Genomic DNA, 14,436 nt, shown 5'->3' with positions numbered 1-14,436 from the left:
ATGCTTTACTGAAATGGCGGAGGAAAAATTTGTGAACTCTTAGAAAATGTGTCCTCATTTATCTTTCTAGAGCACTAATAATAATTTATATCACAAAAAGCCCCCCTCATTTTGCTTATTTCTAAAAGAAATACTTTATTGTTTACCGCTTTGATTCCATCATAATGGCTTCAGGTGTTTCACAGTTTTGTCATAAATACAGAATGGTTGCAGTCTAGTTGTTTTTTTTAGAACACTTCAAAGGTGAAATAGAACACTGGAGAATCAACTGTCTGGCTTTCGTGGAAGTGCATGTTTTACACAGAATATAAGACTTTATTCTCACGTGGCAGAAGACAGTGTGAAACCTCCATGCACTCGATGAGAAAACCCTTTGAGAAAATAGTTTTCAGTGTTAGTATTTTACCACCAATAAATGATTGGTATTTGTGACAAAACTCAGTTATCAGCTGTTATAAGTGCACCTTTTTATGACCATCAACAACAGACTTTCACTACATGCATTTCCATAGAGATTAAGGGGTATATTACCAACAACTAGCGATAATTTTTGTCTCTAACTTGTTTAGAGACAAAACTTATCGCCGCAAATCGGCGATTTTTATCGCAGATAAACCTTGCTATTAGCAAGGTTTATCGCAAATGCGATAAAAAACGGCCGCAATGCATGAATATCGCTGAAAAGTCAGCGATATTCATGCATTATCGAGCAAATGCTCTTAGCCATGTTATCCACCTCCCATTGGATAACATGGCTAAGAACTGCTCAGGGCAGGTGTTAGCTTTTGGAGATATTCGCGCTTAGCGCAAATATCTCCAAAAGTTGGTAATAGGCGATAGCGATGTTAGCGACTGTTTCCAGTGGCTAACATCTTGGCACGCCCACTTTGCATGTCATTAGTGATAAATATCACTGACATGCAAAGTGGGGCCCATGATGGTCGCTATCTCCTATTAGCTGTCGCTAACTGGTGTTAGCGACAGCTTGGTAATAGGGAGATAATTTTATCTCCGCTTTATTGGCTTTTAAAGCCAAAAAAGCGGAGATAAAACCCCTTGATAATATACCCCAATGTCCCTGAGTCCCGTAATGGCTGCCACAACATCTTGTCCATGTTTTGGTGAGCCAATTAAGTTTGGGTCAATTTGGGATCCCCCACATTCTGCTAAGGGTCAGAGTATGCTCACACTGCCCCTTACCATGTTTTTACTTCATTTTCCGGCCACAGGGACTTAGACCCTGAATCCTGTAATTGCTGTTACAATATATTGTTCAGGTTGTGGGCAACCAATCAGGATATACTAGTCCCCTTTAAAGTGGCCAATCAGAGGCAAATGCCCAGCTATAAGTTACCTTTTAAGCCCTTCATGCCAAGTCCAAGCCCTTGTTTGAAAACGAATTTCTCAAAAACGGTTAAACACCTTTACATCAAATCACAAAACAATATGCTTTCTGGATAAAGTTGTAACTTATTGCCAGATTTATTCTTATCCCATTCATCTGTTTGTGCTGTAGCTTCAACAGAAGTTTCCTATAAAAACCTACATTTTGGGACCCTCCAGTTTTTATACCTCCAGCTTATCAGATCGACTCAAAGCTTTTAAGAAAGGATCTGAGGCGGATGAACTAAAAAAAAGTGAGGATTTGTCAACAGCACCAAAGTTAGTAGCAAAACAATATGCTCCTGTTATGGAAAATCGGATCTAGCTATGTCTACACAGTGGTGTCATACAATGTATTAGATGAATCATATGAATGAGAAAAAGTCAGGTCTTCCACATTGAACCTATATATAAATTCTTTAAGTTTAAATGCATTAACAAAGGACACAAACTTGCCATAACGCATGGATGCAAGAGACTGTAGCAACTGTTTATCAGTTTCAAAGAGTGCTTCAACTCTAGGATTTAAGGGGTATATTTAGGGGAATTGTGGTGTAGGACAGCACAGCAAGTTACCTTGCTGCACTGTCCTGCATCACAGGGAAAGGACAGGAATGCACCAGATTTATCCAAAACTGTGCATTCCTGTCCTTCCCCCCAGCTCTTGTACTATTTCAACAGCCTAGCACCAAATCAGGCACCCTTGCACCATGGTACAAGGGTGACTGGTTGTGAGCAGGATTGTTTTGGGGCAGAAAAGTGCAATTTCCAGCACAAAAACAATTCACAGAGGTGTTTCCTGCATTCTGTGTGTTGTAGAGTGCAGCACACATAGAAAGAGGAAAAAATCTAGGAACAATAAAGATATTTCTTCTCATTACACCTCCCCTGTGCAGGCATATCTTTTTGGCACATCCCCATGTTTTCCAGGTTTGGTAAATTTGGGAATGCGTTAAAAACCATGGGCATGTATGGGAATACCCACTGCAACACCCATGAAAGCCCCCCTTGCATAGAGTACTGCAACACAGTGAATTTCACTGCTTGCATTACTATATATTTATGAAGCTGGCTTCATAAATAATACTTGAAGCTTTGTGCCAGGCAGGTACTGCATTGCGTGGTGCAAGCATGACACAAGACCCTTGTAAATATGCCCCTAAATTTGTTCTCACTGCAGTCGCTTTAGGCAGGTCCTGTGAGATTAAAATAATACAGCCCAGCAGACCACATTACATTATTATTTTCTTTGAAGCTTTGACCTTTCGCAATAGTTTTGTATATTCCAGAAGCTGCATAATAATACTCCTAGACATATCATGTTATTACTTTATTGGTGGACTGATTGTCTTCCCCCAGGTTGTTGCATGAGTCTAGCGTAACTCTACAAGGGGTGCTTTCCCACCCACTGGTGTCATGGGTTAACTTGGTTCAATGCACCAGCGATTTATGTGAAAGATAAGTTATTTTAGCCCCACAAAACACCATTCAATGTGTAATTGGCATAGAAGTATTGTTTGTGAGTAACTTATAATCCCATAAAGGGATCAGGGGCACATTGCAAACAGCATCAAACCATATTTTGTTATTCACAGTATCACACACACATTACTAAGAAAAATGCACACTTTTAAGTAAAAAGTATTTATTACTACAGGAACAATCTTTTTCTCAGTACATCTAAAACAATTACATGGAATACTATAAAAACAGCAATAAGACATGGTATACATAATGAAAATAACAATTACATTTCTAGCATTGTTAGAATGGAACTATAATATCATCTAGATTCTAACTCAACTTCCAAGCGCTATATTAGGAGAGCATGAAATGCAGTGCAACTTGCAGTGTTGAGTTTCTTAGGGAGAAGAGATGCACTACATACCTTTGTAGTGTAGTTCCTAAATTCCCAATAGGCTCTGCTCATTGGAATAACATAAACAGCAGTTTAGTCGTAGGACTGAGGTCGACTAGGTCTCTACTGACTATGTTAGACTTAATTAGTTTTGCCAGCTAGCTCAGAGGTCACTAGAAACTTTCTCGAATAAACAAGGAGGAGTTTAACTTCCCTGGATAGACAAGAAGGGATTAGCTTCTGACAACCACATAACATGACAACTTTGCTCCCTCAGAATAAGAGTGTATCTCTAGAGTCGTGTGAAAACAATAGACGGCTATTTCACTCAGTCAATCGTGCATACTTAGTTTCACCAGAGTGCAGAGAATAGAGAGACGGGCGTTTTCAATAAAAGGTGTTATTTATTGAGCAGTCTTCTTTCTCATGCAAGAGAAATGAATTGCCACAATTGCAATACTTATAGTAAAGTAAAGTGCGTACAGTAAAAGGAGTATTATAAAATAATACTGTAAAAGCATTGATATGGTTTCTTAGCCATATGATACTTTAAAATGGATAAAATATATACATAAAAACATTGACTAACGTACTCAACTGGTGCTTCTAAATACGCCTACCCCGGTGTACATGACCTAAGCCTAATACGTGGGAAGGAGTAAGTAAGTAGCAGTTTAAGTTAAGTTGGTTTTGCCAAGGAATCTGAATCAAAAATTCTCTTAAGGGTTTAGTCAGCTCCGTACCTGGGTAATAGAAAGCAGGAGGTCTGGTATCTCTCTCTCAGGACTCGATATCCCAGCAACCCGCAAGGGTATCTGGAAACACCGGAGCTGGATTTCTCGGCAGGAGAAAAGACAGCGTCTCTCTCAGTGCGTCAAAAGGGAGGGGCGGTGTCCGTGGGCTCTCGCATCAGCTGGGCTCTCGGGCAAGTAGATGCCGCTCTGCTCCAAACCACCGTGTGTTTGATTAAGGCAACGTTGGTATATATATACCTGAAAGGTGCCGGGTTTGACGTAAGGTTGGACATAAGACGTCAATAAAGATGTCACCAAGAACTGGCCGTTCTTTCAGTGCTCTCAGGAGTTCTTGGACAAATCAAAATAGGAGCATGGGGAATTCCCAGGTTGCTGGAGGTTGTGTTTGTTTAAAGAACGCGTTGTACTTTCTAGGAGTCTAGGCAAGTAGCCTTGCCTGATTTGGATTGCATGGGCTATGACTAAATATGGATATGGTTCTTATGCCTTTATAAGGATATTATTTATTATAACCGTATAAGGGCATAAATCGGGAATATCGAATTAGGGTCCTAGATAGAAACACAACACCTTGCTGACAGCACCAGCTGTTTTTTTCAGCAGAGGTGTGAGGACAGTGCTCCACACGAAGGGCAAACGCCTACTGCGATAGCAGTTACTCGGTCCTCCTCAGGGATTTGGCTTTATTAGCTTCAGGTGAGATGTATCAACTGTGAAGTGCGAAGTGCGCTGACACCCGGTAATTCTCTAGAAGAATCTCAGGCAATAATCTGGGTGAAGGACCACTCCTGACAAGCACCCAAGTGACAGTCCTTAAATCCTAAATCTTTACAGAGAATGGATTTTCTGATATAAGTATAGAAATATCTGACAGAGATTATGGGCATCAAGGAATATATTTCAGACATCTCCTTATGGACATATAAGGCAAAAGAACATCAATACAGCCTACATAATTTTGGTTATATGTCTGTATGTGTTCTTATTCAACCTTAACATGGTGAGGAGTAGAAATTTCTCCCAGACAAAATTCACCTTAAATGTTATATCTATGTCATTAATCGAAAAACTTGACAACATCACAGTTCCTAGAAAGATAGGATCTGGCAACATCTGTGTTAAAAGGCAGACATGACAGTGATTCCTCAAAAATCAGGGCATGGCGATGTCCATTGTCTAAGCTAAGGAGGATGGTGGCCTCCCTAAGCTAAGATGTAGTAGGAGCCTACTTTAAATGGAGTCGGACCTTTACGACAAGGTGATGACAAGCTTTTTAAATTTACAACCCAGTGCAATCTTTTAGCCCCACAAGAAATGGAATGAACTCACTTAGTGAATATATTATACAATTGATTTCCACACCCTAACAGTTCATATTTGCCTTTAAGCTGCAAAACATCTAATATCATTCCGGAAACCTTGGAGGATAGATCCCTGATACCACTAATTATTCTTGTCAACTTCACAGATCGTATTTTCCATTATGACACATCTATCTTCAATAGGTAATAATGTATTATCAGTAGGATTGATAAAGGGATATGGACTTGTCACCTTTAGCATTCATATGTGTTCCTTGCAAATAGGACAGACATTGCCACTCACAACCTTGAGTCCACACTTACTTTCAATCACGTATATTCTGAATTATGTGGTACACATTATTCTCTTTGTTAATGGAATGACAAATTCTTTTTTGCCATTCCCATAACAATGAGAATAATGTGCACTACACTATTTGTAAAAGATATGACTGAATGTGTGTGATCAAGTATGTGGGTAGCATCATCCGTCCTTTTGACAAGAGAATCTTACAAGCAGTCAGGTCAAAGTAAACTTTAGTTGGCCAAAGACTATAAACGCACACACAAAATAATATAACATAATTTAAAATGTCATCTTATAGAAGGATTATATACAATATGAGTTTTTCATATAACAAATATATGATAAAAATTGCATTTAAAAGTCTAAAGCAAGCAGACTAAATCATATCTAAAACTTTAATGTTAGAGAAAAACCACTAAAATTAATCTTTCCTTCTAATATGGGGCGCTGATTTTATAAAATGAAGATCCGCAAAACAAATTTCAAATGGACATTGGGACGGCAAAAAAATTAGACCTTCCTTGTACTGTCTCGCCTTGACCTTGGCAGCAGCAGCACCAACAAATAGTGTCTTGGCTGTTGATACAAATGGTAAGACAGAAATTTCTAGTACTTTGAGTCACGGTATTATCATATGCACAAGAAGATGTGTCCTGATTCGATGCACTTGGGAAGGGAAAAGCAAATTTAAAGTGAAAAGTGCAACCTCTAAACAAGATTAGCCAGTGGCGTTGTGTAGGAGATATAATCCACCTCAAATGAGTCTCTATGCCTCAGGTTGTAGAGACTTGGATGTAACCAACAACTGATTGCTTGGTCTGGGTTATGTAAAGATCAAGGAGACCCAGGCTTTCAAATGTGACCTTCAGATACTTTAACCATCATATTTGGTCTACCCCATCTAAGGACAGACAATCAGAAATATAAGTTCCGATGAAACGTGCCTCCATGCAACCTTTAAGCCACCCAAGCAACCATTCACCCATCCACCCACCAAGGCATCCTTTCATCCATATACCCTTTAATCCATCCTTTCACCCAACATCATTCCTATCACCCACCTATTTCACCCATCCACACATACCTTTGCTCATATACCACTTCACCCATCCTTCCGTTTAAACTTCCATCCTTCTTTCCCTTTTCCATCAGCCCACTAGTTTTAGAATTAGTTATGAGCTGTTTTCTGGTCAGTTAAAGATAGAACTAGGCCATAGGAATTCAACCTCTGCTGTAGATGATAAAGCACAGGGTTCACAATGCCCTTGCAGAGTATAATAGTAATTGTCAATAAGTACACAATGTGACTTATCATAGGCTGTCCCTGGAACTGCTGGAACTCCCCCTCCAATCACCACTGTGTTGCCACTGGCCCCGGCACTGGTGGCCTTTGCGGCTTAAAAAAACATTGCACATTTCTAGATGCCAGATACACCTCCCTTCATTATAATTCTTTAACAAAATTGTAAAACCACAATATATCACTACAGTATCTTCTATAAAAATATCATGTTGGGTTAGACATTTTGTTGGGTAACAATGAGGAAACCTAGTTAGTCAAGCCAACCATAAACTTGTTGTAATGGAGGAGCAGAGCTATGATGACTCTGAATCATTGAAGCTCAGTGAAGGGGTGGAAAAGTTGTCTTGCTTGGCAGATGCAATGGTACCATCTCATACTGCATTTCCATGCTCTTGTTTTAATGTTTGTGCATGAACTGTAAAAATATATCCTTCTCATCAAACATCTGTAGAGTAGATTTCATGGGCATTCAATCTTCATAGGAGAGTACATATCCTATAATGTGTTCGCTTGGTCTTACAGTGCCGGCCTACAAGATATATAAGGGGAGTGGGAAAGCTTATTAACAAATCAGAAGAAAGCTACAGTCTAGTACAGGCAGGAGGATGTCAGCTACAGACACATGAAATATAGAGAAAGACCAAGTCTAATGCAGGGATAACAATAATTTAACAAACGATAGATAGAACGAAGAGGAGTTGAAGAAATAGAAGACAAGCACAGTAAAAGGAAAAAAAGTAACCCAAATTATAAATGGGGAAGTGGTAAAAGTGAAATAATAATAATAATAATATTAATAATAATAATAATAATATTAATAACACTAATAATAATATTAGGTGGTAAGCAGATTCATCAGCCTCTGAACTGGTGATGGCACCCCCAGCTCCCTGACCCTTCTTTGAAGACCTCTTCTTGTCCTTGGGTGCTGATGTAAGAAATAAAGATGATAAAAAATAGATTAGTGGTAAGTTAATCCACCCACAAATATTTAGACAGCCAAAGGCAAATGCAGTTATGTTGCATATTTCTAAATCAGATTGCCTATAGTACTGCTATGGAGTTGTCCTGTACCCACTTTCCTAAGCCTAAGTTTTGTTCCAAATTTCTAAAACCTAAACTAAATTTGAAACTACTAGTGAATTGCAATGAATAATTTTTGCTTCTCATCTCATTCTCAACCCCCTTTTATGGGCCAACTCAGTCTCCCTTATTTTCAATGCATAGATGCACATACTACACATTACTGGGGGATTGCTTGTGTACAAGCTACATAACGAAAAGAACAGAGAACACAAACTCACTGGTATTACTTACTACTACCCCTATCTTAGTAACATGATATTGGAGTCTGCATGGCTTCCTAAATAATCAGGCCAAGTAAGTGTCTATGAGTACAGTTAGGAAGAGTCAAGCACCTGCCTAGCTCAAACTGGATCACATAATATTAATAATTAAAACTTGATTTACCTGTGAGTGTCATCAGCATGCTGTTTGAACAAAACAAATTAGCATTGTAGAACAAAACAGAACAAATCAATAATTACTCACTGAGCCTTACAACCTTGACACCCAGCAGGTCAAGCTGGTTCTGCTCCCGGTCCAATATGTCCTCACAGTGGTGCATCAACTGCTGTTGGGTGGTCTAAACCCCACTGTTCCAAAGGACGCACTTGCGCATGATCCCACAGCAGCCGATGGTCCAGCAGGGCAAACACGCGCCCACGCCATATGACTGCTGCCAGATGCACCTAAAAGCAAAATGCAGCCACCTCCACCTCTGAAAAAACAGCACATGGCTGCACCCCTCTGTGGTGTCAGCGACCGCAAGATAGGAGGGTAGCAGCAAGAACTGGCTCCCCCAATATCTGTCATGCCCTGCTCTGCCATGGTGCTTGATCTTAAACAAAAGAACAACATAGAAAAAAATGAAATTAAGAAGTACTGAGGAAGTAAAGGGAAAACCATAAAAAGTATGAAAAAAAGTCACAGGAAAAATAAATAAAATATAAAAATGTAAAATACACAAACACAAATGCACCCACTATTAAAATACAGTTAAATGAGGGGTTGGTGACTGGTGAAAATAGCTAATTACATTCTGGAAACCTTGGAGCATATATCCCTTTTGTCAATCAATATGTTATCAACTTCTTAGATCCTATTTTCCATTATGACACATCGGTCTTCAATAGGTAATAATCTATTAGTAGTAGGGTTCATAAAAGGTTATAGACTTGTCACCTTTAGCATTCATATGTGTTACAAAACTTGCTTGCAAATAGGACAGATGTTACTACGCGCATACTTGCGTCCACACTTACATTCAATCACATATATTCCGAATTATGTGGTACATATTATTCTCTTTGTTAATAGAATGGCAGATTCTTTTTTGTCATTCCAATACCAATGAGAATAACATGCACTACACAATTTTTAATGGATGTGACTGAATATAAGTGTGGGATGAAGTATGTGGGTAGCGTCCTTTTGGCAAGAGAATTTTACGAGCAGTCAAGTCAAAGCAATCTTTATTTGACCAAAGACCATAAAAGCACACACAAAATAATAAAACATAATTTAACATTTCTTCTTATACAAGGGTCATATATAATATCCATTTTTCAAATAACAAATATATGATAAAAATGCATTTAAAAGTCTAAAGCCGGTGGACTAAATCATATCAAAAACTTGTAAGAGAATAACCATTGAAATTCATATCTCCTCCTAATATGGGTCACTGATTTTATAAAATTAAGAACTGCAAAACAAATTTCAAGTGAACATTGGGACTACAAAAAAATTGAGATCTTCTTTGTACTGTTTCGCATTGGCTTTGCACAGCAAAGGCACCAAACAACAGTGTCTTGGCTTTTGATACAAATGGCAAAACAGGCATTAGTGACTAGTACTTTGAGTCGAGGTTTTGTCACACACACAAGAATTGTCCTTATTCGAGGCCCCTGGGAAATGAGAAGCAAATTTAAAGTTGAAAGTGCAAAGTCTTAACAGGATTAGCCAGTTGCGATGTGTAGGAGATGTAATCCACCTCAAATGAGGTCCTATGCTTTGGGTTGTTGAGACTTGGATTTAATGAACTGATTGCTTGGTCTGGGTCGCATCTAGGCATTTATTCATACAGTGCTCCAAGAACAATTTGTTAATGCATGACAAATGGTTAGAGCCAATTGTATGAGGGGTTATGTAAAGATCAAGGAGACCCAGGCTTTCAAAGTTGACCTATCACGTACAATAAAGTGGGGCGCGAAAACATTTGTCGCTAATCAGAGAGGGTGAGTTGACAAAACACACATGTTATAAAAACTGCCCTCACCCACAAAAATGTGTGGCATGCTTAATCATAGGACTGCTACAACACCTCCGCGCAAGCCAACAACAGAGGTGGAGCAATAGGGTGGGGGAGACAAGAGAAACATAAAGAAAAATGCAGGATCAGTGAAAAGGTGCAGAAATAACAATGTTAAAACTAACACAGGAACATCCTATCTTCCCTTTATTAGTGGACTCCCTGGTTAGGTTAAGAGGATTCTAATCAACCCTTTGATGGTGGTATGCTTGTCTATAGTGAGCCCACTACCCCTCCACTCTGCTAAATGTCTCCATGTTTCTGCCGGCTACTGCTTCTTCCCCGGCTTTCATCAGAACTAAAAACGAAGATCCCTTGGAAAAACTCCCTCTCTTACCTTGAAAAGTAGAACATTGTCACAGCCTGTATAAATGAAATGCTTAGGTCATGAAGATATCGTAACTCACTCAGTGGAAAATATCCTGCAACCAATGGAAAAGTTTACAGATAAACACATAAACAAATGTCGACATTAGTGATGCTTGTTTTAAAAAACACTAAATGCAGTGATAAGGTTGTTTCATCCCTCTTGATTATTAACATGCGACCCAGTTTATGCTAATGTAAATCTAGAAGCCACCGGTCGGTAGGACAAATCGTCCTCTTCGAGCATGGGAACATCGCTCGTGTGGTAAAAAGAATTAGGGTTATCATTACTCAGTGCTCCATCACATTGTGTGCACTCGGTGTACCTTATCGAGTTTACATTGTACTTGTGTTCGACCAGGCGGAGGAGCGAGGACAGCTCCCTGTAGTCACACACTGCATTAGTGAAGATATAAGATGTTGATGATTATGTAAACGGTAGCCAGCATCTAAAATGGATGGAGTATTCAGCCGCAATCCCACTCAGAGCCTCCAAAACGACCGTGTCTCACTGCATCATATCATACCCTGATGGTTAACGTGGTTAGGTTGCCCAACGTACGTGTATAGGTTGAAGCGGGCAACCAGGATCCTCGCTTTGTTCTCATTGTGAAGCCCCCACAGGATAACCCACTTACTTCATCAATGTGAGCTTGTCTCCGAATTTACGTCCCTCCCGGCGCCACATAGGTACTCTGAGCAGTGCCTCATTGCCTTGTTATCAAAGGCTGGGCATCCCGTCATGTGACCGTGAACGTGGTGTGCGTGTAAACGTTGCATCTGCGGATCCTCAAAGGGCTAGTGCGCCACCTTGCTCCGGCATATTGGAATTCCAGGGTAGGCTGGTTTTAGTTCAGGCACATTTTAACAATGTCTTGTGGAGATTCGTCTGAGTTATTTTTTTTAAAAGCGCACATTGCGAGCAGTCATTGTAGTGTTTTAATATGCAGGCATAGACTGAAGACTCTATTGGAATTGTCCAGGTCCTGCTTCCCGTCCAATATGTCGGCACAGCGGTGCGTCAAGTGCTATTGGGTGAGCTGAATCCCACTGTTCCGACGGACACACCGGCACACGATCCCCCACAGCAGCAACATTCCAGCAGGGCATACTCGCTCCCAACCCAGATGTCTGCTGCCAGCATGGAGGGGAGGAAACGCTGTACATAAAAATAAGTCTAACCACCTCCACCTCTGAAAGAATGCCACAGGGTTGCACCCCTTTGTGGTGTCAGTGACTGCAAGATAGGACAGCAGCCAGCATTGGCGCCACCAGTATCTGTCATACCCTGCACTGCCATGGTGCTGGATAGTAAATAAAAAAAAGAGAATACAATAGAAAAAAATGGTATGGAGAAGAAAAGAAGAACTGAGGAAGTAAAGGGAAAACTAAAAAAAGCATGAAAAAGTCACAGAAAAAGTAAACAAAATACAAAAATGTAAAATACACAAATACAAAGACACACTAATAAAATAAAGGTAAATGAAGGGTGCATGAGTGGTGAATGAGTGGGATGGGGAAGGATTGCAAAGATTTCACTTTAATATCACATGCACAGAAAGGAAAGCATGTAAAAACAGACTGGCTGCACCCAAGTGAACTGCGTGGTGTCATTTGTGCTGGTGCATCGCGCTACCCGCATGCAAAAAAACATTACTAACAGGTGGATGAGCACTTCTGCCTACTCACAGAGTTCCACAGATTCCGTTTAGTTTTTTTAGACACTCTATGGAATTTCCTAGAGAAGACTTCCTTGAGTTTTGCCCCCAAATCCTTCCTTGACGAAACCCAGATGTTCTCTGACAGGGTGCCCATACAGAAGCTCAAACGGGCTGAGGCACACTCCCTTCTGTGGTACCCCCTTTAGGCAAACAACAGGCATGTTAAGAGGATGCCCCACTTATTCCTCAGGTAGGCCTCTAGTCATAACCCTTCAGGATCTTGTTAAATCTCTCAACAAGCCCATTTGCTTGTGGAAGGTATGGGGTGGAGAATTGCATGTTACCCCACACTCCTTCCACATTGACTGCATAGATGCAAACATGAAGAGTGTGCCCCTGTCAAACACAACTTCCTTTGAGAAACCCAATGGGGTGAAAATTAAGCCTGGGCAAACTGTGCGGCATAGTGCACTGTGTAGTTCCACGGAGTTTAAAAAAAACTCAGTTGAACTACGCCCCGCTCTGCGCCCTCCCCCTCCCCCTCCCAAAGCAATTAAAAATATTTAAAAAGGCACTTACTTGCCGCGTTTACCTCGGCTGCCTCCTCCTCGCAATGGCTGCTCTCTCCTGCCTCCTCCTTGCACTGAAAAACCCCTACGTTCTACGTCTTGCGCGCGTGCATGCATATTCTCAAGATGACCATGTAGGGGTTATTCAGTGAGAGGATGAGGCAGGACAGAGCAGCCATTGCAAGGAGGAGGCAGCAGAGGGAGACGCAACAGGTAAGTGCCTTTTTAAATATTTTATGCCTTTTTAATTATTTGTGTGCCTTTTTATTCTTTTTAATAACTTGTGGAAGTTGGAGGGGCCAGCTAACTACTCTCAGTCACTGAGTCGTAGTTTTGCCTGAACTCCGCATTCGTAGCAGAGCGTGGAGTAGGCAAAACTCCCCAAACTCCGCGAGCGGTGCATAGTTACTCTCCCGGGGTTAGTAAACATCACCATCAGGGCCTTTGCCATTACAGGTGCAGTCATGGTCCTTCGTGGAATTGCCTCTGGATATCTAGTGGCATGGTTAACCAGAATCAGGATAAACCTGTTACCCCATTCAGTCTGGGGATCCAAAGGTTCAACAGTGTTAAAGACCCGCTCAAAGTGTGAGTCAACAATGGGCAGGGAATTAAGATGGGCTTTCAGCCTCTGCCCCATCTTCCCACTGGCTTGGCAGGTCACACAAGTCCTACAGAATACATCTGAGGAATTCTTGATCCTAGGCCAATAAAAGTAGGGTGCAAGCCTTTCAAAGGTCTTGCCTTGGCCCAGGTGTTCTACCAGGGGAATTTCATGAGCCAGCTCAGGTAGGAAGGCCCAGTATCATAGGGGGACCACAGGGGACCTTTTTGTCCCATACGCAGGAGCCTAAGGCTCACTGTAAAGGAGGTTGTCCTCTCAGTAAATGTGATAACTCCCAGAGGCATCACCGGCTGCTTGTATATAAGCCTGTTGCCTCCTGCCATCAAGGTTGGACACTCCCTTTGTGCCCTACAGAACTCCTCCTTGGTGGGTCCTCATTCTACATGCCACCCAGGCAGGTCACTAAGGGAAGACATACCCTCCTCAATAGTTACCGGAAAGCTGGTTTCCCATGCCCTCTGCCTTTCCTTTTCTTAGCAGTTGGCTGGGCAAGTATTCCAGCCTCCAACTATTTTTGACTTCCATCCTGGGCTATCCATGAACCGTGTGGGAGCACAGATCCAGTCAAGTAATCTCAAGATTTCCACATGAGGCTTGAGCTCCACTTCCTTCCATGTAATGTGCTCAAGTTCAATACGAAGCAAACAGTCCAGATGCATGGCAGGTCACAACAACCTTCAGAAGTCGTGAACCGCCCCCCACTCAAATTGAACATGGGTCACAGAATAATGACCCTCTCTGTTGATAACCACCTCAGCCTCGTGGAATGCATCGGGAATGACCTTTTCTGGAGACACTAGCTGCGCCCATTGATGGTGTCCAGTTGCCTATACTTGGTAGTAGTTGCAGTGGCAGAGATCTTAGGAACCATCACACTGTCAGCCAGGGGCACAAAGGTAACCCCACAAAACTCCACCCCATTAACTGGGACAAAC

Source organism: Lissotriton helveticus, chromosome 8 (assembly GCF_964261635.1).
Source record: "Lissotriton helveticus chromosome 8, aLisHel1.1, whole genome shotgun sequence".
NCBI classification, from domain to species: Eukaryota; Metazoa; Chordata; class Amphibia; order Caudata; family Salamandridae; genus Lissotriton; species Lissotriton helveticus.
The sequence above is the reverse complement of the archived record's forward strand: the minus strand, read 5'-3'. Positions refer to the sequence as shown.